Source organism: Euprymna scolopes, chromosome 32 (genome assembly GCF_053919585.1).
Source record: "Euprymna scolopes isolate OS-2025 chromosome 32, ASM5391958v1, whole genome shotgun sequence".
NCBI lineage: Eukaryota > Metazoa > Mollusca > Cephalopoda > Sepiida > Sepiolidae > Euprymna > Euprymna scolopes.
The window spans coordinates 36,788,198-36,815,401 of NC_136513.1; the positions used below are offsets into that span (position 1 = coordinate 36,788,198).

General features: G+C 32.7%; 1 protein-coding gene across 5 annotated transcripts in view; it reads left to right on the top strand.

The window, feature by feature from the left end:
* Positions 1-4,853: 4,853 nt before the first annotated feature.
* The window catches only part of LOC145256261 (uncharacterized), a 38,492-nt gene continuing 16,141 nt past the window's right edge, over positions 4,854-27,204 (top strand). The window contains exons 1-2 of one of the 5 annotated variants that reach the window (XM_080114926.1): positions 5,123-5,149; positions 8,186-8,242. The gene's annotated coding sequence lies outside the window, so the exon portion shown is untranslated. Of the gene's footprint in view, positions 5,150-8,185; positions 8,274-15,167; positions 15,337-27,204 lie in introns of those variants that run through there. The other 4 variants (XM_080114923.1, XM_080114924.1, XM_080114925.1 and 1 more) reach the window with 4 other exon arrangements.

Genomic DNA, 27,204 nt, shown 5'->3' on the forward strand with positions numbered 1-27,204 from the left:
ATTTGATTTTCTCACCGTTCACCCATACAGTTCTGTCGGTGCACAGAAGCATGGCTGTGATGCATTCCTTTTACACATAAATCCATGGGACTATATTTTTGTCTATTTGTGTATGTAGACAGTGAACGGGTTGGAACATTCTAAAAAGCCCATATAAAAGAGCCAAAAACAAAATAGTCTAGACAGCGTTTCCATGAGTCACTATCGCCACTGCCCATAATTATCACTCACATCTGACTCCATCCGAAGGCGTTAAAACTGCACCGCCAAGTTCAAACTGCAACGGATAAATTAGTCAATCCTTTACCAATGAATCTGTTGCCAAGGTCGCTGGAAAAATGGTAGGATCCTTCTACTGCTCCAGTAGATATCTCACTGTTGATGCAATTCTCTATCTATAAGTAAGTACATCCAAGGATGGAGTACTGCTGCCATATCTGGGCAGGAGCTGCTAAAAACAGTCTATCCTGCCTTGACAGAGTACAAAATAGACTCGTAGCCTAGTGGGGGATGCCCTTTTTTCTTCCCTGCAACCTCTCTCCCACAGAAGGGACGTTGCGAGCCTGTCGTTGTTTTATCATTATTTCCATGGGAAGTGCGCGTCTGAGCTCCAATCTCTGGTCTCCCCTCGCCAATCTTTCACGAAAAACACCCGTCTAGCTGAAACCACTGTCAGTAATTTTCTCCACTATTTATCTGTGCCTAAATCAGAATGTAGATTCCATGAACAAAGCTTCTTTCTCAGAACTGCATACCTGTGGAACTCTCTTCCGTTTGCCTGTTTCCCACCTGACTACAACTTGGATGTCTTCAAGTCCAACATAAACAAATTCCTGATGAACCGCTCCCTTAAGTAAAACATTTTATCAGATTTCCATTACTAGCGATTACTATGATACTATCCCATTGATTACTGTACACGCAATAACCCTTATCCTCGAGTGGCCTCTGGGCCTTAATAAGTGGTGACTTCCTTGTAAAAAAAAAAAAAAAAAAAAATGAAGCTCACACAAATAACGAATGCTTTTCCTAGCAAAACTCTTATCTTCCTGGTATACCTTCATAAAATATGTTGACACTAACAATTTCCTCAGTCGAGGAGGATTTCCTCAGTCATGAAAGACTTCCAGCAAATACTCTTACAATTACACAAATATTATTTTGTCACTTGGATCTGTATCAGCCGAAACTTGCTACAATCACAATCACAGGTGTTCTGGAATATTCTAGCTTGTTTGTTATCACTGCGCATGGCACACAACATAGTTCCTTTATCGTATGTGTGCGACTGGGCAAACTACGACATTGTAATCCTGCGCATTCTGATAATCCACGGGCGTTGAAACGGTGATTGCTATGTTAATGTCTCTGCGGAAGATTTGTTCTGGCCGTATGTAGCGGCTGCTACACTAGGTGTATCAGAATTTTTGGGGAATTTTTGACACCCCTAACACAAAACTGCGAATAAAATATAAAAAACTCGTAATTTCTCTTTTTAAAGTGGATTGATTATTTTCTTTATGGAATATACTTCCAAAATAAACTATTAAAGTTGTTTTAAAATAATACAAATATTATTTTTTATCTTTAAAAAACAGTGTTTATAAAGTGCCGGCGCGCATTCATGCAGCCATTTTTTTTACGTAATGAAATCAACTGAATTTTACGAGTTAAATTCTTTTCAATTTTTAAACTTTAAAAATCTATCAGAATTTTTCTATTGGTTCAATTTTTAAGATATTTTCAGGTTCAGTGTGAAATTTTATGCTCTTTCCAATAAACCGAATATAATATTCTAGACAAGCGTTTTTTTTTTATTTTTAATTCACCCTCTCCCATTTTGAAATGTTTATTAAAATGAAAATAATTAATTTTCTCACCTCAAATTTATATATCACAAATTGAAGATAAAAGATCAATAAATAAAATAAGCTAATTTAAAACAAAAAAGAACAGTTATTTGCAAATTTACCTATAAAGTCCAAAGTTTAAAACCATTTTTTAAAAACCACGTTGATTTTTTTATGTGAAACGTTATAATCTTGTTATATTGTTCAGAAAATTTCGTAGAATTACGACAATTTTTTCTATTTCATTCAATGTTTTTTTTTTTTTTTAGATATTTAAAAAAAAAAAAATTTCACTCCATAAAGACGAAATAAAATATATTAAATCAAAAACTCATGTATTTCTTTAAGAGAATAAAAAAAAAAAATCAGTCGACTGTTTTTTTTTTTTTATCGGCAAAAACTGATAAGTGAAATGGGACTATTTTTAAACTACGGTGGCCCATATTTACTAACTTTTGTTTACAGCCAGCAATATAAAGGGAGATTAATTCTGGCGCTTAAGACCGTCAAAGTTCTCAGCTGGAAGAAAAGGCAGAGTTTGTCTCCCTTTATTCCAGTTGTGAAACATCTCATGTCGCAGTATTTTTTAATACTTGCTTAAAAAAGTATTTTACTTAAAACATGGAATATAAAATATAAATATGGATAAATTCTTAACAATGAAGAATGGAAGTACCCATTGAATAGTATTTTTTATAGGTAAGTTATTTTTTGGAATTTATATATGCATATATTTTATTGAAGTAAGTTAAAATTTGTTGATTTTCCTTAAATCTTTTTTAAAGAAAACCGATTTAAAAAAACAAATATTGCATGATTTGCTATTAAATCTGTTATTTTTTTTTAAATTTGGTCTTTGCTCCGTTAACTGAAAAAAAATTAGGGTTTGAATTACATTTTTCAAATAGTTGTAAGCTTCGAAAGATAGGAGGTCGAATTATTCAATTTTTTATCACGCATTTTTAATGGCGATTTCTGACACTGCAATCGCTACACTTGTTTGCATGCTGAAGAAACATATATGACTGGACCACGTGAAGGTTGCCAACATCTGCTTTTGTAAGAAAGGATTCAATTTATTTGTTGACCATTCTTCTCTGGTCGTGACCTTTAATATTGACCTAAATGCTTTCTCAAGACTGGCTAGCTGGTAGTCAGTAAAAAGAAAGGTTTCCCCATTCAAGGTTGTTTGTAAACAAAATGTTAACAGTAAAATATTAAATGACCAATTTTGTTAATCTTGTTAATTCAACATCGATGATAACTGCAACAAAAGGAAATACAATGAGGTCTAAATATTTTTTAGACTAATTCTAAGCTGGTTTTGCATTTATATGCTTTAATGTCGCCTGCCCTTTTCCATTATTTATTTATTTTTCTGCTATTTTTATTTATTTTTTTGCTATTTTTATTTATTTATTTATTTTTCTGCTATTTTTATTTATTTATTTATTTTTCTGCTATTTTTATTTATTTATTTATTTTTCTGCTATTTTTATTTATTTTTCTGCTATTTTTATTTATTTATTTATTTTTCTGCTATTTTTATTTATTTATTTATTTTTCTGCTATTTTTATTTATTTATTTATTTTTCTGCTATTTTTATTCATTTATTTCGCGATTTTTATTTATTTATTTTGCGATTTTCTGTTATTTTTATATATTTATTTTGCGGTTTTTATTTATTTATTTTGTGATTTTTATTTATTTATTTTGCGATTTTATTTATTTATTTTGCGATTTTTCGGCTATTTTTATATATTTATTTTGCGGTTTTTATTTATTTATTTTGCGATTTTTATTTATTTATTTTTCCATTTATCTGCTATTTTTATGTATTTATTTTGTGGTTTTTATTTATTTATTTTTTACTATTTTTATTTATTTAAATATTTTCTGCGATTTTTATTTATTTATTTATTTTTGCGATTTTTATTTATTTATTTACTGCGATTTTTATTTATTTATTTTTTGCGATTTTATTTATTTATTTTCTGCGATTTTCATTTATTTATTTTTTTGCGATTTTTATTTATTTATTTTCTGCGATTTTTATTTATTTATTTTGCGATATTTATTTATTTATTTTGAGGTTTTTATTTATTTTGCGATTTTTATTTATTTATTTATTGCAATTTTTATTTATTTATTTTCTGCGATTTTTATTTATTTATTTATTTTGCGATTTTTATTTATTTATTTTGCGATTTTTATTTATTTTTCCATTTATCTGCTATTTTTATATATTTATTTTGTGGTTTTTATTTATTTATTTTGCGGTTTTTATTTATTTATTTTTTGCGATTTTATTTATTTACATATTTTCTGCGATTTTTATTTATTTATTTTCTGAGATTTTTATTTATTTATTTTTTGCGATTTTATTTATTTATTTTTTGCGATTTTTATTTATTCATTTTTTGCGATTTTTATTAATTTATTTATTTTCTGCGATTTTTATTTATTTATTTTTGCGATATTTATTTATTTACTTTGCGGTTTTTATTTATTTTGCGATTTTTATTTATTTATTTATTTATTGCGATTTTTATTTATTTATTTTCTGCGATTTTTATTTATTTATTTTCTGCGATTTTTATTTATTTATTTATTTTTTGCGATTTTTATTTATTTATTTATTTTGCGATTTTTATTTATTTATTTATTTACGGTTTTTATTTATTTTATTTTCTGCGATTTTTATTTATTTATTTATTTATTTTCTGCGATTTTTATTTATTCATTTTTGCGATTTTTATTTATTTTTTGCGATTTTTATTTATTTATTTTTTTTTCGATTTTTATTTATTTATTTATTTTCTGCGATTTTTATTTATTTATTTTTGCGATTTTTATTTATTTATTTTTGCGATTTTTATTTATTTATTTTGCGGTTTTTATTTATTTATTTTTGCGATTTTTATTTATTTATTTTGCGGTTTTTATTTAGTTATTTTGCGATTTTTATTTATTTATTTTGAGATTTTTATTTATTTATTTCCTTTGCGATTTTCACGTAGTAAACTACTGTCATTTCTGGTTTGCTTCGTAAATCGTAATCTAAAACATTCGAGTCTATACCGCTCCTTTTCTAGAGAAAAGCAACCAAAGATTTTAGACGGAAGAGTTTGCAATTTGCATTTTATATAATACACCTTGTATGAAACGATTATTACTGTTTTGAGCTTCCGTAGCAAGCAAAAAGCACAGTTGTCGCGCTTTTCTGTAACTTGATTCTGTGAAAAAAAAAAAAAAAAAAAAGTCTCACAGAAGACTTCAACACGGTCACAGCCAAACAGTGAGTTATGTTTGCTTTTCTTTTGATTAGATTTCCGAAATAACGATTTATTTCCTTTTTACAACGATAAGTTATGGCGAAGATTTATGTTTTGTTTTGTTAAATGTAGATTTAAACTCTTCGACGATTTAAGCAGTTTATTTTAAAAGAAAATATGGGTTGTTATTTAAAAGTGTTTTCGTTCGATTTCGCTGGATGTAGAATTATTTCTATCGCACCGTTTGCTTTTCCCAATATTTTCTTTTTCCCTTTATATATATAATATATATATATATATAGGAAAAAGTTTTATAATTTTTTCCTGTTTTTTTCCTAAAAAAGAGAGAGAGAGAGAGAGAGAGAGAGAGAGAGAGAGAGAGAGAGAGAAAAAGACTTAAGTTAAAATAAAAAAAAGTCCGTCTTTTTTCATTTAAATCTATCAAGTTTCCTTTTTAATGTCCAAACTTCAAAAATGAATTTAATTCTAATTTTATCAACTTTAAATTTATTTCACTTCATTTAAATCTTAACGATTTCTGATTTTTCTGTTCCGTGATTTACGAGTTGTTGTGACAAAAAAGAAGACCATATGTTTTGTGTTTCTAGACTTTTTTTTTCTTTCCTTTTAAGTTTTTATTTCCTGTGATTTTTTTTCTTCTCTTTCTTCTTCGTACTTTTGCAGTTTACAGACCGAACTATTTTATTTAGATATGATTTTCAAGTTAAATTAAATTTTTACGCTATCTTGCTTTTTTATGAAATTGTTAGGTGAAAGTACAGAATAGTTTAAAAAAAAAAATCCCCGGTATTTTTTTACGACCTGCCCCAGTGCCCCATCGCCCCAATATAGTATAAACACCCCCCTCAACCTCCCCATGTAAAGAACGGCTTTCGGAATAAACACCCACAACCTTTCCATGTTAAGAACGGCTTTCGAAGTTGGGGGGGGGGGTTAATTCCGAAAGCCGGTCTTAACATAGGGAGGTTGGAGGTGTTTATACTACGCTGGGGCAGTGGGGCTGGGGCACTGGGCAGGTTGTAAAAAATACCCAAAACCCTTCTCCACATTAAGAATGGTTTTCTAAATTACGCAGTATGGTCCGTAAACTGCACACATACCCAAATTAAATTCGTTCGTATTATTACAGTTTGAATATTTTCAAAATCATTTCACATTTCAATACTTGTGCAGTTTATGGACCATGCATGCCTTTTTTTTTTTTTTTTAAGGATTTTCAAATTAATTAATTCATTAATTAATTCAATTTTTATGGCATCTTTGTTTATAAAATTGTTAGGTGAAAGTATATAAAGTTACAAAACCCTCTCCTCATATTAAGAATGGTTTTCTAAACAATAACGTTACTGTTTCAGTATCCTGAATAAGTACCCTTTCCGGCGGACCTGAACGAGAACCCCCCCCCCTATATTAGTGTCCAATCAAAAATAATCCATCGAAAAAAAAAAAAAAAAAATAGCAAAAAGTTGAAAGCCGTTCTTAACATGCGGAGATTGGGGGTGTTTATTCCGAAAGCCGTTTTGGGGATTCTCGTTCAGATCCGCCCCCTTTTCTTTTCGTGATTTTTATTCGTTTACCCTGACACCCATTTTTAGATAAAATAAAACCTTAAATTTCTCGGTTTATGTTTTTTTTTTTTTAATCTTTATTTATTTATTTATTTGGTGCATGTTAAGATGGTCGACAGATCGATTTTTTTTAAAAATATGTTGTTTTAAGCAAAAACAGCAGTATTTGTTTTGTCGAAAATTATGATATATTAAAACATTACGGAAATTCACAGAGTAGAAAATTATAGTTAAAAGTAATTTTTACGGAAAATTGAAGAAATAGCATTTTCCCTAGATGTGAACACCTTGAATATGGCGAATACCGGGGACATACTTATCTCCCCTTTCGCTACCGTAATGGCTGATGTTTTGTTTTAGCCAATAGCGATGAACTTTTTTTAAACAAAAAACACAATCGCAGTTGTTCTACTCGAATTTTCGTAATTTTTGGATATATTACTATTTTCGACATAACAATTAAGTAAATAGTGTTGTTTTTGCTTAAAACCACATATTTAAAAATCGATCGGTCAACTCTATCTTATCAAGCATCATTTATTTTAGTGAAATTCATTTTTTTTTTTTTTTTTTTTTTAGGAGGTCGAGATGTATGAAAATCGACCTTACAACTAAAAAAGTAGACACAAAGGCAAAACAATAACGGCAAATAGCAAATAAGAATAACAAACACTAATATTTGTTTAAAGACGATGGATATTGTTTTTTTTATTTACCGAGAAACGAAATAGTACATTGGTAGGAAATGAAGATCGTATTTTCAGGATCGGGCTCTGGAAACTGGTAGCTGGACACTAATGGGCTCTGGAAACTGGTAGCTGGACACTAATGGGCTCTGGAAACTGGTAGCTGGACGTTGGTGGGTTCTGGAAACTGGTAGCTGGACGTTGGTGGGTTCTGAAACAGGTTGCTAGATGTAATATGCAAGCAATCCGGAATAATTTTGTTCATGGTTTTGTATCTCGTGCTGAGCAGAAGGTGCCTTTTGGTATAATGGTCAGAACAATCCCCTATTTATGTAGGTCAGGCTTAAGTAGGTTATTATACTCTGGAAAGGGTAGCCAGATGCGAGCGGGCTCTGGAAACGGTAGAGTCTGAAGAAGGCGCTAGAGGGAGCTGGAGTTCGCTAGTTGTAGAGAGTAGTCTCAGAAGGCAGGTAGTAGTAGTTTGCATATAGGTAGTTTGTCGTAGTTCGCCCTAGAATCGGGTTGTTTGATTCGCAAATAGTAAGTTATTGTAGTTTATCCTAAAAAGCGCAGTGTGAATTACTACTGCTACTGAGATCCTATGTCTGCTGGGCTAAAATGATTTGCCTAGGTACATCACAGTCACAATTTTGGATTCTTGGGACTACTGTTCTCATCTTGAGTGTTATTTTCACGTTTCGGTTGATGTAATCCGAATATATATACTTGCACCTTTTTGTTTTGTTTTTTTCATCCACAAAAAAAAACTGTATTTTTCTTATAGATTTATATGGATCTCTGAGGAGTTGTTGGTCAATCTATACCGTTTAACGAAACGCATGTAAGACGTACCATACAGCCTATGAAATAACGTGAATATTATTTGAATATGTTTGTGGTATTGGAATTCTTTACTAATGATATATATGCTCTGAATCTACAAATCCATTTTTATTGAGCTTAAATAATTGTGGCATTTTTTTTTTTTTTAAATAACTGTATTGAATATATACATTAAAAGTATATATCTTTTAATATCAACACGTGTGTGTGTGTATGTGTGTATATATATATATATATATATATATATATATATATAATATAGTATAAAGCTGAACGTCTGTGTGTGTGTCTGGTCACGAATAGGCTCATATATGGTTGACTATTATAGAAAACTTATCACATATAATGATAGAAGATGTATCGAGACAGGAATGGGTTTGATCTGGTATAATGATGATTCATTAAAATTGTGGGGTCTGCGTACGCGCCTGGTCCACAAAGTATGGAAATAAAAAATTTAAACATTAAAAAAAAACGTTTACAAGTGTTTTTGATATAGATGTACAAAATAATACTTTGATAAGTATGTTTTAACTTAAATAGGGATGATATAATAAAATTGTGAGGTCTGCGTTCACGCCTGGCCTCCATAGAATGGAAATAGGCACAAACTTTAATGATGACTTTTCATATCTATCTGCGTAAGTATACTTTGATAATTATGTTTCAGTTTAAAGAAATATGGTATAATAAAATTATGGGGTGTTTGTTTGCGCCTGACCTCCATAGAAGTGAAATATGTCACAAAGTTTAACAAAGTTTTTTAATATAGATCCACAGAATATTGTGATAACTATTTCAGTGTGGACAGGTATGGTATAATAAATTATGGGGTTAATCTATTTTATTTTTACTTTCATCATATTTTGCTTTGGTTTTGATACCCCTAAATTCGAAGCTATCTCTTTACAACTCTTCCTTTTCATGACCTATCATACTTTCATAAATCAGAGTCCATTTTCTGTAGACTGTTTTTGAACCGAGTCAACGACGGGTACTTTTGCTAGTATATATATATATATATATATATATATATATATATATATATACTAGCATTTACATATAGAAACAAAATAGCTTTAAGGCTCCTAATTCTTTTACTAGAATTGTCCGCAAGATAGAGTACTTTCTAAAATTAAATTGTGAAAGTTGCACTCTGCTTCAATTCTCAGTGCGGGTGACACTCAAAATACAATTGCAAATTATTGCTTAGGATTTGTACCCAGTCACGGCTGATGGAATGAGAGCATGCTACCCCCATGGATTGAATAAATTTAATTAAAAATTAAATAAAGGCTTAAGTTCGAAATTCGAAGTCTGCCTGAAATGTGAGAATAACACTCAAGATGAGAACAGTAGTCCGAAGAATTGAAATAATACGAGGAGGTATTATAGAATTTTATTTATGTAACAATATATATATATAATATATATATATACATATATATATATATATATATATATATATATATACATATATAAAAATTAAAATTACAATAAGTTTACCAAGATAATCAAAATGGTAAACTTAAAATATATTATAAATATTAAAGAGTTAATATTTACAAGTAAAGTAATCTCATGGATTGAATAAATTTAATTAAAAATTAAATAAAAGCTCAATAAAACCGAAAAGGAAATAGAGCTTATAATATGAACAAATGATTAATAAAACATGTTAAAAGACATCTTGAAAAAGAGTTAAAAACATATTTAATTTTAAAAAGGAAGCACAAGATAAGTGGATAGTCCTTAATCCGCGGAGTTTCGAAGAAATACTCTCCTTCTCATAAGAGGGCAGGAATTAGCAAAATGCGGGATCGGATTTTGCATGTAAAAGTATTTAATGAAACTACAAGTAAGTCACAGATCTTACTTGGTTAAAAAAAGGGTGAGGTAAGGGGAATAGGAGGTAAAAGAAAAATGATAAAAAGATTTCACATGAATGAATAGTCCGGTGAAGGGATTCATTCTTGGATTTTTTACCCTTCACCGGACTATCCATTCATGTGAAATCTTTTTATCATTTTTCTTTTACCTCCTATTCCCCTTACCTCACCCTTTTTTTAACCAAGTAAGATCTGTGACTTACTTGTAGTTTCATTAAATACTTTTACATGCAAAATCCGATCCCGCATTTAACTCTTTTTCAAGATGTCTTTTAACATGTTTTATTAATGATTTGTTCATATATATATATATATATATATATATATATATATATATATATATATATATATATAACTTTTGCTTTCTTAAGAAAATACTTGCTATCATGTTGATTCTTATTTTTTTTTGTTTATTAATGAAAATTTTATTTTTGCTGTATTTCATGTAAAATTATAAATTGGCATAAACCCAAACCAAAGAAACACACCAAAGATTTCATTATTAATCAATAAGGTGCTTATTTATATTAGTGATCTTGAACTAACGCATTTCAGGTGAAAACAGTATTGCATACTTATGCCTCATGTTGAAATTAGTATAAATTCCAAAAAGGACGAAAAATAAACCAGTAGTAGATGTGCTAGATGTATTTTTAACAAAATATCATCCACAATTTACATCCTGTTTAAAAATGGTGTGTCCTTAATTTAAATCAAGGGAGATAAGTCATACTGGATTGCCCGCACAACTTTTCCACATTAAAACATACAGTAAAACCTGATAATTTGATAAATTCTATTTTTACAGTCATTTTTTGTAATTTATACTAACTAGCAGTTCAGTCCGGCTTTGCTCAGGCCCTATGTACTCTTCATAAGTTTATGTGCATACGTGTATATATTTATATATATATATATATATATATATATATATATATATATATATATATAGATTAAAAAGTTTGACTCCTGTCCAGGTAACCTGTATCTAAAATTTCAAGTGTTTAGACCCAAAATCGGTGAAGGAGTTTGGTAGAGTCTACAAAGGTCAACTCTTTCAACTTTGACCTCTTGCCAGCCAAATTTTCCCCAAAAAACTGATTAAAAAGCTTGCTGCATGTCTAAATACCCTTTATGCAAAATTCCAAAATTGGCTGAATAGTTTGCTAGAGACTGCAAAGGTCAAATCTTTTGAACTTTGACTACTTGGCAGCCAAATTTTCAGTCAGAAACCCTATTAAAAAGCTTGCCGATATCTGAATACACTTTATGTAAAATTTCAAATGTTTAGACCAAACATTGGCTGAGCAACTTGCTAGAGACCGCTGAGATCAAAGTTTTTTTAACTTTAACCCTAATTTTGATCTCTTAACATTTATTGTTTTTGGCTCAAATCAAATTAAAAAGTTTGATCCATGTCTAAGTAACCTACATCTAAAATTTTAAGTGTTTAGACCCAAAATTGGCGGAGGAGTTTGGTAGAGTTTTCAAAGGTCAAATCATTGAACTTTGACCCCTTGACAGCCAAATTTCTGGCCAAAAACCGATTAAAAAGATTTTCCCAAATCTCAATACCCCTTATGTCAAATCTCGAGTCTGTAGACTGAAAATTGACAGAGTAGTTTGGTAGAGAAATGAACACACACAGAAAGACAATTTCACTTTTATAGATATATAGATTTTGTCGTCATGATACGTAAATATGTAATGTTTTCACCTGAAATGCGCTGGGTTAAAAAAAATCACTAATTTAAACAAGTAGCATAATCACCCATTCTTAAAAGTGTTTGTTAAATAAATTCAGTGCTTCAACAGGAGAGGACCCATATTGACCTGAATGTTTCCGACTGCGATTTTCAAAACATACCGGAATGGGAACAAAAATGGATGGCTATATTTAATGCTGCCAAGACTAAGCTTCTTTCCTTTAATAATTACTAGAAACCTTCTCAACCACTAATAGCTCTGGCTAAAGATACATTACCTGAAACTACTTCGTTCAAAATCCTCGGCTTAACGTTCACAGGGAACATGAGTTAGAACAGATACATCATGAGCATTGCCAAGGCTGCTACGAGGAAGGTAGGTTCTTTCTACCGTGCTAGGAAGTATCCTGTATCTCTACAAGGCCACCATGCGCCCATATATGGAGTATTGTTACATTTTGGTTGGTGCATCTGCTACTAGTCTCTCACTCCTGGACAGGGTTCAAAAGAGAGTCACCAACCTAATAGGTCCTGAACTGTTAGCTCGGCTTCAGCCATTGTCCCATCGACGAAATGTTGCATCCCTCTGCCTGTTTTACAAGTATTTTAATGGTGGATGCTCTCACGAACTACAAGCTCTTGTACCTCCTCAATGTAAATACCCCCGACAAAAACCTGACAAGCAGCAAAATCCCACCCCTACACAACATTAGAGATCCCCAGATGCCAGAAAGCCTTCTACTCTAACATTTTCCTCCTCAGAATTGCTAGACTTTGGAATTCCCTTCCAGGTTCCTGCTTCCCCAACTGTACTGACATGCAGAAATTCAAGTGTAACGTGAACTGACATCTTGCTGCCCAAATCCCTACATAGTACCCCTGCAATCATGTCCTAGATAGTAGCCCCCTTATATCCAAGTGGCACGGTGCCTTGTTTGGGTTGAAAATACAATACAATAGAAAAAAAAATGTGTCTGTTTCCATCTCTTCAAACTGCATCTCCTCTGAGCCGCAAGGTTGCAGAGTACCGCAAGGCAGATCGAATGATTGTAATTTTGTGGACTCTTTTTCAGTTTTTTTTATTTATGGCTTTTAGTCGATAAAAATAGCTGCTAAAGAGTTTAAAAAATTTTTTTTTAAATTAGAACTTTGCTGGCATAAGTCAACTTAGTGTTCTCTTATGCATGCACAAATATACATTTATACGTTAAAGTTGGTTCATTTTTAAGTATTTCTTATCCGTCTGACGATAACTCAAACGGTAACGACTAGGACTGGAGTGTTAAATGTTTTGGTTTCAATTTTAACTGATGACACAGAAGTCATTTTTTCTTTTTTACTTGTGACATTACTACTACATATGGAGTACAAATATAATAATCAATAGAGAGTTGATTCTTGTGATAAGGTAGAGAGCTCTTTAATATAAGTTGCCTCCCTTGGATTGATGTTTGGGTGGACATCGATTATCTTCTCTTCTCTATCTCTTCTTCTCTTCTCTTCTCTCTCTATATAAATAAAATGAACTCATTTTTTCCCGTCTGATTTTGACATTAATAGGATTAAAAATCAAGATATTTCATGCAAATATAATATGCACAAACGGCAGAACAATATCTGAGGTGTGTTATAGGCTTATTATTTCTCAAATTCCTCGATAATCTTAGATTTCTATACTTTTTCTGCTGAGAAGTCACGGCCAAAATCGGTTAAGATCAATGGAAGTGGTAAAATATTTTCTCTCTAATAAATTCCTCCTCCCCCTGCCACCACTTAACACCGTTTGGGGATCGTTCACAAGGAACAGTTGAGAAGAGAACACCGGTTTGGCTTCGTAGTTCTTTCATGTGAAGTTATTTAAAATCACTAAACTAAGCTGCAGTGCTCTGTGGCGTAGTGGTTAGCGTGCTGGACAATTCACATTATATTTTCACGTTCGCGCCGACCTACCGTAGTCGTTTTTTTTTTTTTTTTTTTTTTTTTCCTAAACAACTGGAATGGACTTTTCTTGGTGGCCGAACTGTTAACGTTGCAGATGTTTTTTTTTGTTTGTTTTTTTTCACACTTTATTTTCCTACTTTTACTCATGACTCCGGGTTTGATCCTTCCTACTTACCTACCATAACATTTTTTAAAACTCCCCCCCGTCCCGGAAACAAACACTCGGGCAACGCCGGGTACCCCCGCTAGTGGTTGAATAAAAAGACCAAGTAAAACTCTCCTGGTGCATTCACTGTTATAATTATTTTTCGATCCACTGTAAAATATTATAGCTCTATAATCTATAATATAAATTTCACCTGTTTGTTTAAATGTATGTTTGTATATCTGCCTAAAACTTTTGACAGAGGCGCCGGATTTTCACGAGATCAGTATTGTTTTGAAGCTCGACCCTTCGGATGACAAATATCGAAAAATTGGCTAAAAATATTAATTCCTTCATCCTCAATTGGGCCCCTTTCTACAGGGAGGGGTCGCTTTTTTCGCTGATATTTTTGAAAGTCATCCCCTCTTTTTGATTGGCTAGCTTTAATTTAAACCTACGTCACTTCCGGTTTGGTGATGGGCGCAACAGCTAACATGTCATGATATTTTTTTTTTTTTTTTTTTTCACTTTCTTTTCATCCTTTGCGGTATGGGTTCGAGCCTGCCGACATACTACCACTTGCTGGGCACCCAGGCTATTAATAAATAAATGAAAATTGCATAAATTAAAATATCATATTTAAGCATATTTTACAACCGAGCAACGCTAGATGCCCTGCTAGTTTGTTGATATATTTACTTTTCGTTGTGATTTTTATTTTTATGGTTAAACATATGCTATAAACAACGTTTATGATTTTAAAATGTATATAAATAATTTTTTTTTCGGTAATTGTGGCACAAAACACAAAACCTACCTTTTTAAAATCTTGATTTCTAAGGGTTTTATGGTGTGCTGAAAATGAATATCACATTCAAAATTGGGGCCAGCAATTAGTTTTCATGATTCTGAAAAGATACTTTTCCGCATGTTTCATGTAGTAATGTAATGTGGCAGCCATATTTGTAAAATTTTACTTGGTTTCTACCCTAATATTTTCGTTTAAAATGACAACTTATACAAGTTTTCGGATATGCTGAAAACGAATATCGCATTTACATTTTCCACAAGTAAGTAGTTTTCCAGATATTAAGCAATGTAATCCTTTGCTATAAGTGGTGGCCGGAAAATTACTTATTTGCACAAAAGTGGTGGCCAGTGTTGTACGTGCAAGCATACACATATATATTTAAAAAAAAAAAAGAAGATTAACTCTTCATTATGTTGAAAATTCATTACGTCATTTTTGTTTTGAACAAATATGGCTGCCACGTAATATTACTGCATGAAACGTGCAGAAAAGTATCTTTTTAGTATTGTGAAAACTAGTTGCCTGCCCCAATTTTAAATACGATATTCATTTTCAGCATGCCTGAAAACCTTTTGGAAACAATTTTTTTTATTTTTTAAGGTAGGTTGTTGATTTACCAGGCCATAATTTGATAGGAATTATTTTATGTCAAGATGGGAATTTATCATGTTCGATGCAAGAAATGAGACAATCACAAAACAACAAACACACACACACACACACACACATATATATATATATATATATATATATATATATATATATATATATATATATATATATATATATATATATATATATATATACACACATACACACACACACACACAGAAACTGGTGATCGTGTAGTGTTTTCTGCTCCGTACTGCGTAATCGACGTACAGACAGACAGACTGATAAAAATTATATAAAAGAAAAGAGACAGCTCTTACGGGCAGAAGCCATTTTCATTATATTAAAGAGGGCATCATTTAATTTTATTAATGTTATAAAATTAGAATCTTTGATGTTCTCGTTTAACATTTTTATTGCAAGGTTTGTCATATCGAGTATTATTTCTGTGTGTACTCATCACCAACAGGCGGCGCTGCTTTCTTATAGAAATCAAAACTAATAAATATTCTTTTTAGATTCATATTTATTCAGTCTTATGCTCTTGATGCATACAACGCGTATTTCTTTCTCATGGTTTAGTGTTTTCTTTGAACAAACATTACAAAGAAAGAAAAAAAATTATTTTATTTATTTATTTATTTATTTTTGTTAAGAATCAACTTGTTTATCTACTCGGGCCAGGATCAAAGTGTAGTATCTGTTCTTCAGATGACACTTCAATTTCTTGTTCTCTGTCAGTCGAGGAGAAATCCTTCACGACTGAGATAATTAAAATTTTTTGTTCCTTTCTCCACATTAAAAAACGACCCGGGTGTCTAACTCTGCCCACGTGGGGAGGCAAAGTAAATAGGTACTCTACTTTTTAGTACATTGACTACTACTGCTATGTCCTTTGCTAAATACTAATGTTATGTTTTTTTTACAAGGGTGTCGCCACTTATCAATGCCCTAAAGCTACTTGAGGATAAGGTTAATAAATGTAAGTTGGTAGTGTAGTAATCATTAATGGTGCAGGTTGGGTACAATTTGATTGTTTTAAGGGAGTGGTTAAACAAGAACTTGTTTACATTGGACTTGAAGACTACACTATTGTAGTCAGCCGAGAAGCAGAACAGTGTTCCACAGGAGGGCAGTTCTAGGAAAGAAGTTTTGTTCATGGAATCTGCATTTAGATTTAGGCACAGATAGAAAGTAGGTGAAATTGTTGATAGTGGTTGTTGCTAGTTGAGTGTTTTTTGTGAAAGTTTGGCAAGGAGAGACTATATATTGGAGCTCAGACGAGCACTTGCCATGAAAATTATGATAGAACAGGGATAGGCTCACAATGTCTCTTCTGTGAGAAAGAGATTGCAGGGAAGAGAAAAGGGCATCGCCTACTAGGTTTCGAAGCTGTTTTTGAACTCTATCAAGGCAGGATAGGGAGCACCTAGCAACTCTGCTAAAGAGCTCTCACTTGGTCGTCGTTGATGGTTCATGCAAGATAATGACCCAAAACATTCGGCTAAACTGACTAAGAAATGGCTTGAGGACAATCATATTAATGTTTTGGAGTGGCCATCACAAAGCCCAGACCTTAATCCAATTGAAAATTTATGGAGAACATTAAAATTGAGGGTAATGCAAAGGAAGCCTAAGAATCTTATTCAATTGGAGGATTATTGCCAGGAAGAGTGGGCTAAAATTACTACTGAAGAGTGCAACAACTTGGTTGTAAACTATGAAAAGCGACTGAGGAAGGTAATCAAGGCCAAAGGCTATACAATTGATTATTAAATAAATCGTGCCAATAATTTTGAACAAGGGTTTTTTGCAATTATGTTTGTTGTTCCTTTGTTATTTATTTTTTCTAAAATCCGATTGCTGCATCGGAAAGGCCAGTTAAAAATACATAATATACTTTGTTATTTTCTTTAATTTAATCCCTTTTTTAGAATTTATTAGACAAAATTTAACTTTTATTTTACCGTGCCAATAAATATGATCATCACTGTACTTCGCTCTTCTACAGATAGAAGATTGCATTGGCAGTGATATACTTTCTGGAGTGGTAGAATGATCCAACCTTTTTTCACACTATTTTGACAAAAGATTTGATGTATGTGTTTCATCAGACCCAGAAACTTGTCAAGTTATGGTGCTTCCCCAAGATGAGAGCGATTCATTTCAATTGGGGCCTGATGAGGGTTCAGAGCGATTATGATGAAAGGAGAGAAGCTTGGTTTTACCCACGTTTTAACATGTAGTTAATATGTAGGGACCCAACATGTTGTAAACTCCATCACAAGAAACATAAAAGGAATAACTTGATTCGCTTTTTTCCTTAGTGAAACCACCAACATTTATTTACAGACATTTGTGCACTGGTCTTTTCCTGTTGCCCTCGGCCACCATGCGTAACATGTTTATCTGTCTTTCTCTGATGTGATTTCGAATGCGCTCTCTTGAATCTCTTTCGAGTACCACTTCTTTCTCTGATGTCATCCCCGAGTCTTTCTTTTTATATTTTTTCTTCTTCCTTGTTGTGATGCCACTTTGCACACGGCTCGGTCATTTGCATACAGATGCTATACGTGTGTCCACACTAATATCGGAGATGAATTATTTAAACTAGCAAGACCGATAGAAATTCCACAGTTGTTTCTTTCATTTGAAGTATTATTTAATGTATATATAAGAAGAAATTAAAGTTTATAGAAGGCAGAACAATGTAAAGGTGTGACGGATAGACCCAAACTGATGCAACATTTTATTACAAAAATAGACTATGGTCGGAGGGGGGGGGGAATGAGATTAAATAAAAAAAAAAAAAAAAAAAATTATGAAGATATGGAAGCGGTATCTTACACTAATGTCTAAAAATGCCGACAGAAAATACATCAATGAACAATAAGAAAATAAACTGGCCAAATTAAGGAATCACCGATTCATCGCACAAAAGAGAGAGAGATATAGAGAGAAAGCCAGAAGTAGTCAGACTTACAAATGTCCTTTATATGGAGTGTTCAACATGTATTCGCGCTTCGGATGACTGTTCATAACCTGTGGTATTTTTGCATTCAGTTTATATGCTGTTTTGGTATTCTATCTCTCCGCTCCATGCATTTTTGGTTCGCTGTGTTCCTTCATGTTTGCACTGTCGACATTATCTCCTTTTCGCTGTTCGCATGGGATTCTCCCCCATCCGTTCTCCACGGAAGCCTTGTCGAGAGTGTTGAAGGATGTCTCTTTTTTTTCCTCCGTCTCTCTCTCTCTCTCTCTCTCTCCTCTCTCCTTTGTACTTCGCTTATCCTTCCTTTTCCTTCTTTCTTCGTTAACTTTTGCCGCTAAGCACCAGGAACTAAAAGGGGTCAGAAAGTGTGCTGACCAGATGACCTCGTCAACTTGCTGACTCATCCTTAAGGGATGGGGGTGGTGTTGGTATCTGTTGAACGTTTTCTTCAACTCTCTCTTCCTTTTTCTTTCTCATACACTCTCTCTTTCTCTCTCTGTTCTTTTCCTTAGGCGATAATTAAACAACACACAAAAAAAACAAAAAAAACAAAACAAAAGATACACTCTCCATCGGCCTAAAATTAAAATTTAGAATTTTCTCTTTAAAACACATAATCTATTTTAAGGATTATGTGGCATAGGTAGTATTGAAAATTGGTCCTGGATATGACCTTAAAAGACATCCAGTGATGAGGACCCCCGTTTGGTGGCTGTGGGGAAGGTGAAGTTGCCTCTTAGTTACCATTGCTTCCAGGTCCACTTTGGCCCAGAGTGTTAATACCTGTTTGGATATTTCAGCGTTACCAGATCAGGCTGTCTGAATATACCGGTTTCTTGATGAAAAATTTACCAATATATTGATATTTTCTTTTTTTTTTTCTCTTTGCAAAACTCAATCATGTTCTGCAAAGTCAAAAACAAAAAACAATTTTCTCCTACAAAATAATCAAGCCAAACTCCATATTATATATATTTGAAAATATAAAGAACTTGAAGCATTAAAAACTTAAAAAATGACTGGATTTGGCATTAAATCTCATAATCCCACTCCTAGACAAGGTTCTAAAGAGAGCCGCCAACCTGATAGGTCCCGAACTGTCATCCAAGCTTCAGCCTCTGTCCCATCGATGAAATGTAGCATCCCTCTGTCTGTTCTACAAGTACTTTAATGGTGAATGTTCCGACGAACTGCAAGCACTTGTACCCCCTCTACGTAAATACCCCCGACAAACCCGACAAGCAGCAAAATCCCACCCCTTCACAGTTGAGATCCCTAGATGTAAGAAAGCCTTCTACTCCAGTAGTTTCTTCCCCAGAATCGCTAGACTTTGGAATTCCTTTCCGAGTTCTTGCTTCCCCAACTGTATTGACATGCAGAAGTTCAAGTGTAACGTGAACCGACGTCTTGCTACCCAACTCCCCACATAGTACCCCTGATGCTTATGTCCCTAATAGTAGCGCCCTACGTCAAAGTGGCAATGTTCCTTGTTTGGGGTGAAAATGTAATAAAAAAAAAAAAATTAAATAACCTGAAAAGTGTTGATAAACAAAAACAACCAACCAACCAACATCTTCCTGCTGTAGGAGGGAGATAAATACCACCAATCAGATCCATATATCCTCATGGAACCACAAGTGACCTCACATGACCCTAATCACTTAACTTAAAAAACTGCTGACTAATAATATGTGAGGAGTATGTATGCACTCTCTAAGTGCTTTCATTGCAGTAATGAATGCCTAATGAACACCAGCTGACCAACGGTTTATTATTTGTAATTTATTCATGGCTTGAAATAGATGTTTTTTTTTTCTTTCTGTTCTATATAATTTTTCATTTTATTTTTTATTTTTTTTCTGTTCTATATAGTTTTTCGTTTTCTATTTTTCCTTTTTCTTTTTTGTTCTATATAGTTTTTTCTTTCTCTTTCTTTTTGTTGTATATAGTTTTTTCTTTTTTCTTTCTTTCTGTTCTATATAGTTTTTTATTTTCTTTTTTCTTTCTGCTCTATATAGTTTCTTTCTTTTCTATATAGTTTTTCCTTCTTTTCTTTCTGCTTGCTATGTATAGTTTTTTTTCTGTTCTATATAGTTTTTTCTTTTCTTTCTTTCTTTCTGTTCTATATAGTTTTTTATTTTCTTTTTTCTTTCTGCTCTATATAGTTTCTTTCTTTTCTATATAGTTTTTCCTTCTTTTCTTTCTGCTTGCTATATATAGTTTTTTTTCTGTTCTATATAGTTTTTTCTTTTCTTTCTTTCTTTCTGTTCTATATAGTTTTTTATTTTCTTTTTTCTTTCTGCTCTATATAGTTTCTTTCTTTTCTATATAGTTTTTCCTTTTTTTCTTTCTGCTTGCTATATATAGTTTTTTTTCTGTTCTATATAGTTTTTTCTTTTCTTTCTTTCTTTCTGTTCTATATAGTTTTTTATTTTCTTTTTTCTTTCTGCTCTATATAGTTTCTTTCTTTTCTATATAGTTTTTCCTTCTTTTCTTTCTGCTTGCTATATATAGTTTTTTTTCTGTTCTATATAGTTTTTTCTTTTCTTTCTTTCTTTCTGTTCTATATAGTTTTTTATTTTCTTTTTTCTTTCTGCTCTATATAGTTTCTTTCTTTTCTATATAGTTTTTCTTTCTGCTAGATATAGTTTTTTTCTTTTTTTTTTTTCGTCTGTTCTATATAGTCATAACGTAAAAAGAAAAAAGAAAGACAAAAACAATGATTCCATGTCTTGTTTTACAGGTTTATATTTGTTCAAACAAAGCTTTCTTTTTTTTGCTGTTCGGGCTATCAATTTTCCCTTACTACAAGGTCAAGTTCAGATCACCCCCCCCCCCCGGGATACTTGAAGCGACATAAAAAAAAAAAAATAAGAATCCTGGGATATTTTTCTATCTACTCATACGTACATATAACGATGACAGTGTTGCATATTTTACTTATCGGTGAACATTCATTAGCTCATTTGCATATGTGAAAACTTGACTGATTTATTCCAACAAAAAAATTCTAAACCCTACCGAATCCTAGTCTAATTTAGATTTGGGGTAATTTAAATGAATTGTATAAGGCATAACATGGCCACAATCTTCCATTGAACTTTAAGGGAAAGAACATAATAATCCCACGTGCAGTGGCGAAATTTAATGAACATCCCGGGAACATCAACCTGAAAAAACAGTTGGAAATGACTTGTATACCATACTTTACTTTATTATCTGTAATATAAATCTCACCTGTCTTTTTAAATGTATGTATGTATGTATGTTTGTATGTCTGCGTGTATATTTGTGTGTGTATATGTGTATTGGGGTGGAGAGGGCTCCCGTAAGCCGTGGTAAAGGCAACCTTTCTAGGAGAAGCAAATCTCTGATTTAAAAAACCATAAAGCGGAAGACCATTACCCGCATTAAGCTGGTCTGCAGTTTAATTTGTTGCTGGCTATCTTGCTCTTGCTTGTTGTTGGATCTCAACATTTTGAACCGAGAGAGAGACTTAGCTGTCGTACAAAGCTAAGACTCTGTAACATCATATTTGTATAGATACTCCCTCAGGCATTTGGGCTCATGGATTTTAAATGTCTGAGGGAGTGGCACTCGCCTGACAAGACGTTGCAATCATCATGTCTGCCTAAAACTTTTGACAGAGGCGACGGATTTTCACGAGATTGGTATCGTTTTGAAGCTTGACCCTTCGGACAACAAGTATCGAAAAATTGGTTAAAAACATTAATTAATTCCTTCACCCTCAACTGGTCACTTTTCTACAAGAAGAGGTCGCTTTTCTTTCGCCGATATTTTCGAAAATCATTCCTTCTTTTTGATTGACTAGCCTTAATTTAAATATTCGCCACTTCCGGTTTGGCGATTGGGCGCAATGGCAAAGACGTCACTTTTTTTTTTTCACGTTTTTTTTCTCCTTCGCGGTCTTGCCTACTACCACTTTTCCTTTTTTTTTTTGCTCAACACACACCTCTAAACACCCAGGCAACGCCAGGTACCCAGGCTAGTATAGAATAAGTCAGAGAGTTGCAACCTTGGTTGAAGTCAGTGTCCCTAATGATGGAGGTCTGAACAAAGCTGAAAGGGAGAAACAGACTAAATATCAAGGTCTCATGTACGATATGAAAAGAAACTGGAATCTTAAAGAGATATCAATCATACCTATTGTTATAGGTGCCACAGGGCTTATGAAAAAGAACCTGAAGTCCTACCTAACTAATATTCCTGGTGAACCAAGTGCAAAAGAGATCCAAGCAATTGCACTTAAGAGAACAACGAGGATACTAAAAAGAGCTCTCAGTTGGTTTCAATAAAAAGCAGGGCAATGTCTCATACCCAACGTTACAATCATCAAAAGAAGAAAATTTTTAAAAAATTAAAAAAATCTAATGTAGCAGCAAGTCTTGGTAACATGTTTACCGGAAAAAACAGTTGGAAATAAGTCCTACACCATCCACTGTGAATACGAAATTCCTACAGCTATATACCTAGAAAATGTGGCTATTAAGCCTGACGTAGGGGTATGGGACAAGAAGAAGAATGTGGCAACCCTAGTTAAAGTAAGCATCCCTAATGATGCTGGCCTTAACACAGCAGAGAGGGAGAAAATAATAAAATACCAATAACTTATGTACGACATGAAAAGAAACTGGAATCTTAAGAAGATATCAATCATACCAGTCATTATAGGAGAAACCGGACTAATGAAAAAGAATTTCGAAAACTATCTCGCGAATATACCCGGTGAACCAAGTGCAAAAGAAATAGAAACAGTAGCACTTAATGGGACGGTTAGAATCTTAAAAAGATCTCTCGGTTGGAGTAACTAAACTAATGGAAGAATGTTTGGCATCCGGTAGAAAAGATAAGTGATAAGAAAATGAAAACAAGAGAGAAAAAGGGGGGGGCGGTATTTTCGTGTTTCCTGATCGGTGAACAGCCAGTAGTTCATTATCATGCGTAAAAACTTGATTACCGCCTGATATGTTGATTCCACTTTGACAAAAAAATTCTCAACTCTTCTGAACAGTGACCAAACCAGCAAAGTCTCCTGTTTTGCACACACTCTTTATATTGTCCAGATTTCTTTTTCCTCTGAGATTATCAAATCTAAATTTGCCTTTAAGACTTTCATTACATATCCATCATATCATTTGCGTATCAATTCTTTCCATGCAATGCATATCTTCAACCCTCACTGACTAGGCTTGTCAAAAAAAAAAAAACAACAAAAATGCTTACTTAGTTATAATTAACAAGGTCTCTTTTTCTCTTCCGCATCTATAAAAATGGCTCTCTTCCTCGATTCAGTTTTCCTAGTGGCACCAACGGAAGTGATTGTTTTATAATTTTTTGTTTTACTGGTCTATCACTATCCCCACACCCACCCACCCTTTTAAAAAAGAAAATCAAGGTAATCCCAGGGGGCAGGGGTTTGATATCATAACCACAGAACAGATAGTATCCCTTCGTCCTAAAAAATGGAGGAGAATGATCTCATGACTACAAAACAGATACTACACTATTTCCCCCTCCTTCCTGTCGGTGGGGCATTAGAATACACCGACTGCCCCCCCCCCCCTGCAGAGGGTAAAAGTCCCTCAATGGGGGTCCTGGATATGACCTTAAACTATATCCAGTGGTGAGGCCCCAGCTTGTGGGCTTTGGGGAGTGTGGAGCCACCCTTTAATTACCATTGCTCCCAGGTCCACTCTGACCCAGAGTGGTAGTACCTGTTAGGGTTCCAACTATGGATTAAATAGAAATCGACTTGAAAACAACAAATATATTCTATTAAAAATTTTTTCTTCAAAATCTTTGGATTCGGCATTAAATAACCCGAAAAGGGTTGATATGCCGTAAAACAAAAACAACCAACCTTCCTAAATCGAGCATCGGAAGATAGCACATTAGTCTAAAATGGTATAGTAAACTAAATTGGTCATTAGAAGATAATACAATTAATAAAGTAATAGTATAGTTTCGGCTTCAGATCTACATTAGTAATCGATTAAATGTGCGATTTTGTTTCTTTCTGGTTATTTTATGCCGAATTCAGTAATGTTTGTTTATATCATTCAAACATTACCGTGTTTGAATATATGGTTAAGTGTTAGTTTTATGCATTTAGAACTGCTTTAACGCTTCATCGCTAACTCATTTTTCGACCAAATTTCAAACAATTATTGCAGTTTATAGATAACCTTCTCAGCTATATTGTGAAAAAATATTTTCAATTTTCGTTCAGTAAAACAAAAGTTATGATGAATTTACTGGCGTTAAAAATCGTAAAAAAAAAACAAACAAAAAAAACGTAAGGAAGTGAGCAACGTTTTTTTCTGACTCGTTCCATAACAACCATAACGCTTTAGTGACTATTGTTGCTATTAATTCACTGCTCTCGCAAAAAGAGAAGTAACAAGTGAAACAGAATAAAAGCAGACGAGTGCCGTACATTGTTTTACATATGTCTTATGTTTATGGGGGCAAAAAAATAAGACTGAATTTAAACAAAGAACAAGTGAATTTACTGGAAGTCTGCAAAAATCATGGATTACAATAGAAAAATGCGAACATGAAAAGTAATATGGTTAAGCTTAAACATGGAAAAGAAAAGGACAAGATATTCTAGTAAAAAAATATAAATTTATAACTTAAAATATTGCAGCATTAAGAATTAAAAAAAAAAAAAAATTCAATTTATAACATTATATAATCATTTCTTAATGCTGCAATATTTTAAGTTATAAATTTATTATATTTTTTACTAGAATATCTTGTCCTTTTCTTTTCTAGTTTTAACAACTAGTCCTTTACTTTCCCATGTTTAAGCTTAACCATATTACTTTTCATGCTCGCATTTTTCTATTGTGATATGTAATAGTTGTATCGTTGTTTCTTCAGTAAAAATTCACTAAAACTGTGGTGTTTATCAAAAAGTGCTCAATGGAAAGCAGAGCATGATTCTAGTATATTCACCCGTCTAGCTGAATCCACTGTGAAAAATTTCCCCCACTCTATATCTGTGGCTAAATCAAAACGCGGATTCCATGAACAAAGGTTCTTTCTTAGAACTGCACGCCTGTGGAACTCTGTTCCGTCTGCCTGCTTCCCTCCGGACTACAACTTGGATGTCTTCAAGTCCAATGTTAACAAATTCCTAATGAACCGCCCCCTTAATTAAAGACCCCGAAAAAGGGTTCGTTCGCCCTTTGGAAGATCTTGTTTTTAATCCTTCAGGGAGACTAGCCACCCTCCTCACCAAACAAGTCTGGTGGGGGAGCCAGTTTAGTCGACGGTGACCCGACCATGAGGCAGGTAGTACTAGGTTACATGGTACCAGTAGCATATGATATGACCGGACACACATATATATATATATATATATATATATATATATATATATATATATATATACACAGACACACACACTCATATATATATATATACACACACACTCATATATATATATATATACACATACACACACACACTCATATATATATATATAAACACATACACACACACACACATATATATACACACACACTCATATATATATATATATATATATAAACACATACACACACACACATATATATATATATATAAACACATACACACACGCACACATATATATATATATACATATATATATATATATATATATATAAACACATACACACGGATATATATATATATATATACACACTTTATTCTGCATCTATAAATGCCTCTTTTCATCCATTCAGTTTTCCTAGTGGCACCAACGGAAGTGACTGTTTTATATATTTTTTAGTTTTGCTAGTATATCACTATCCCCACCCACCCCTTCAAAAAATGAAGGTAATCCCTGGGAGGATGATATCATGATCACAGAACAGATAGTTTCCCTTTGCTCTAAAAAAACAAAATAGAGGAGTTAATGCCTAGAATGATGGTCTTATGACAAACTTGAAGGGGAAAAATGTTATGTCAACCCAAAGTATAAAAAAGTATCGCAATTCTGATGGCAGGCGGGAAATGCCTTGTCGGCAGCATAACTCTAACAGTTACCACCTGAGTGACACCTCCCCAGACATGGTAGCAGTACTCTATATTAGGATGTCTCTGACACTTATATAGCTAGAGGATCTGACTGACTCATTCAAATTACACAATAAGCACATATAAAAACAAAACTCATTTTTATAACCAATTTCCTCAAACATTTATGACCTCCTCTCTCTGAGGGTCGTTCCAAAAGTAAAGCCTCCTATTCTTTTTCTTTTCTTTTTTTTTTTTTTAACTAAAAAAGTTGAAGAGCTACAAAGACGGGAAAATGGTACCATTAAAACTAGCGACATTTCGTTTGTTCTCCAGAATTTATTTTTAGTAATCACATAGTAATCCCAATTCTTAATGCACTCATGCCAGAAATTCAATGATGCAAGATGCATCTCTGCTTCTGATGCATGACCATGACAGGGGTGCGTTTTCAGAGTCTCACACCGTCAATATCTGCAACGGAGAGATGAAACTTTTAGGTCATGGATGCAGGAGTTCAGTCATCATGACAATGCAATTTACAATTGTCTGTGATCTATTCAGGTAGAATAAAAAAATGGGGAGAGCGGCATTATTTTGGAACGCCCCTTGTATTTTATTTTTATTTTTTGTAGATTCTGTTTTGGGTAAAGGGGACTCAAAGTCCACAGCAAACGGTGTCAAATAAAAAACAAAAATTCTATTCTAAAATAAATAAATAAATAAATAAAATAAAATAAAGGAATCTATGAATATTTCATAAAGTAAAAATTTTTAGGTACTTGTACAGTTTAATCAAGACATTTAAAAAATTAAAATATTGAGAAAAAAAATTA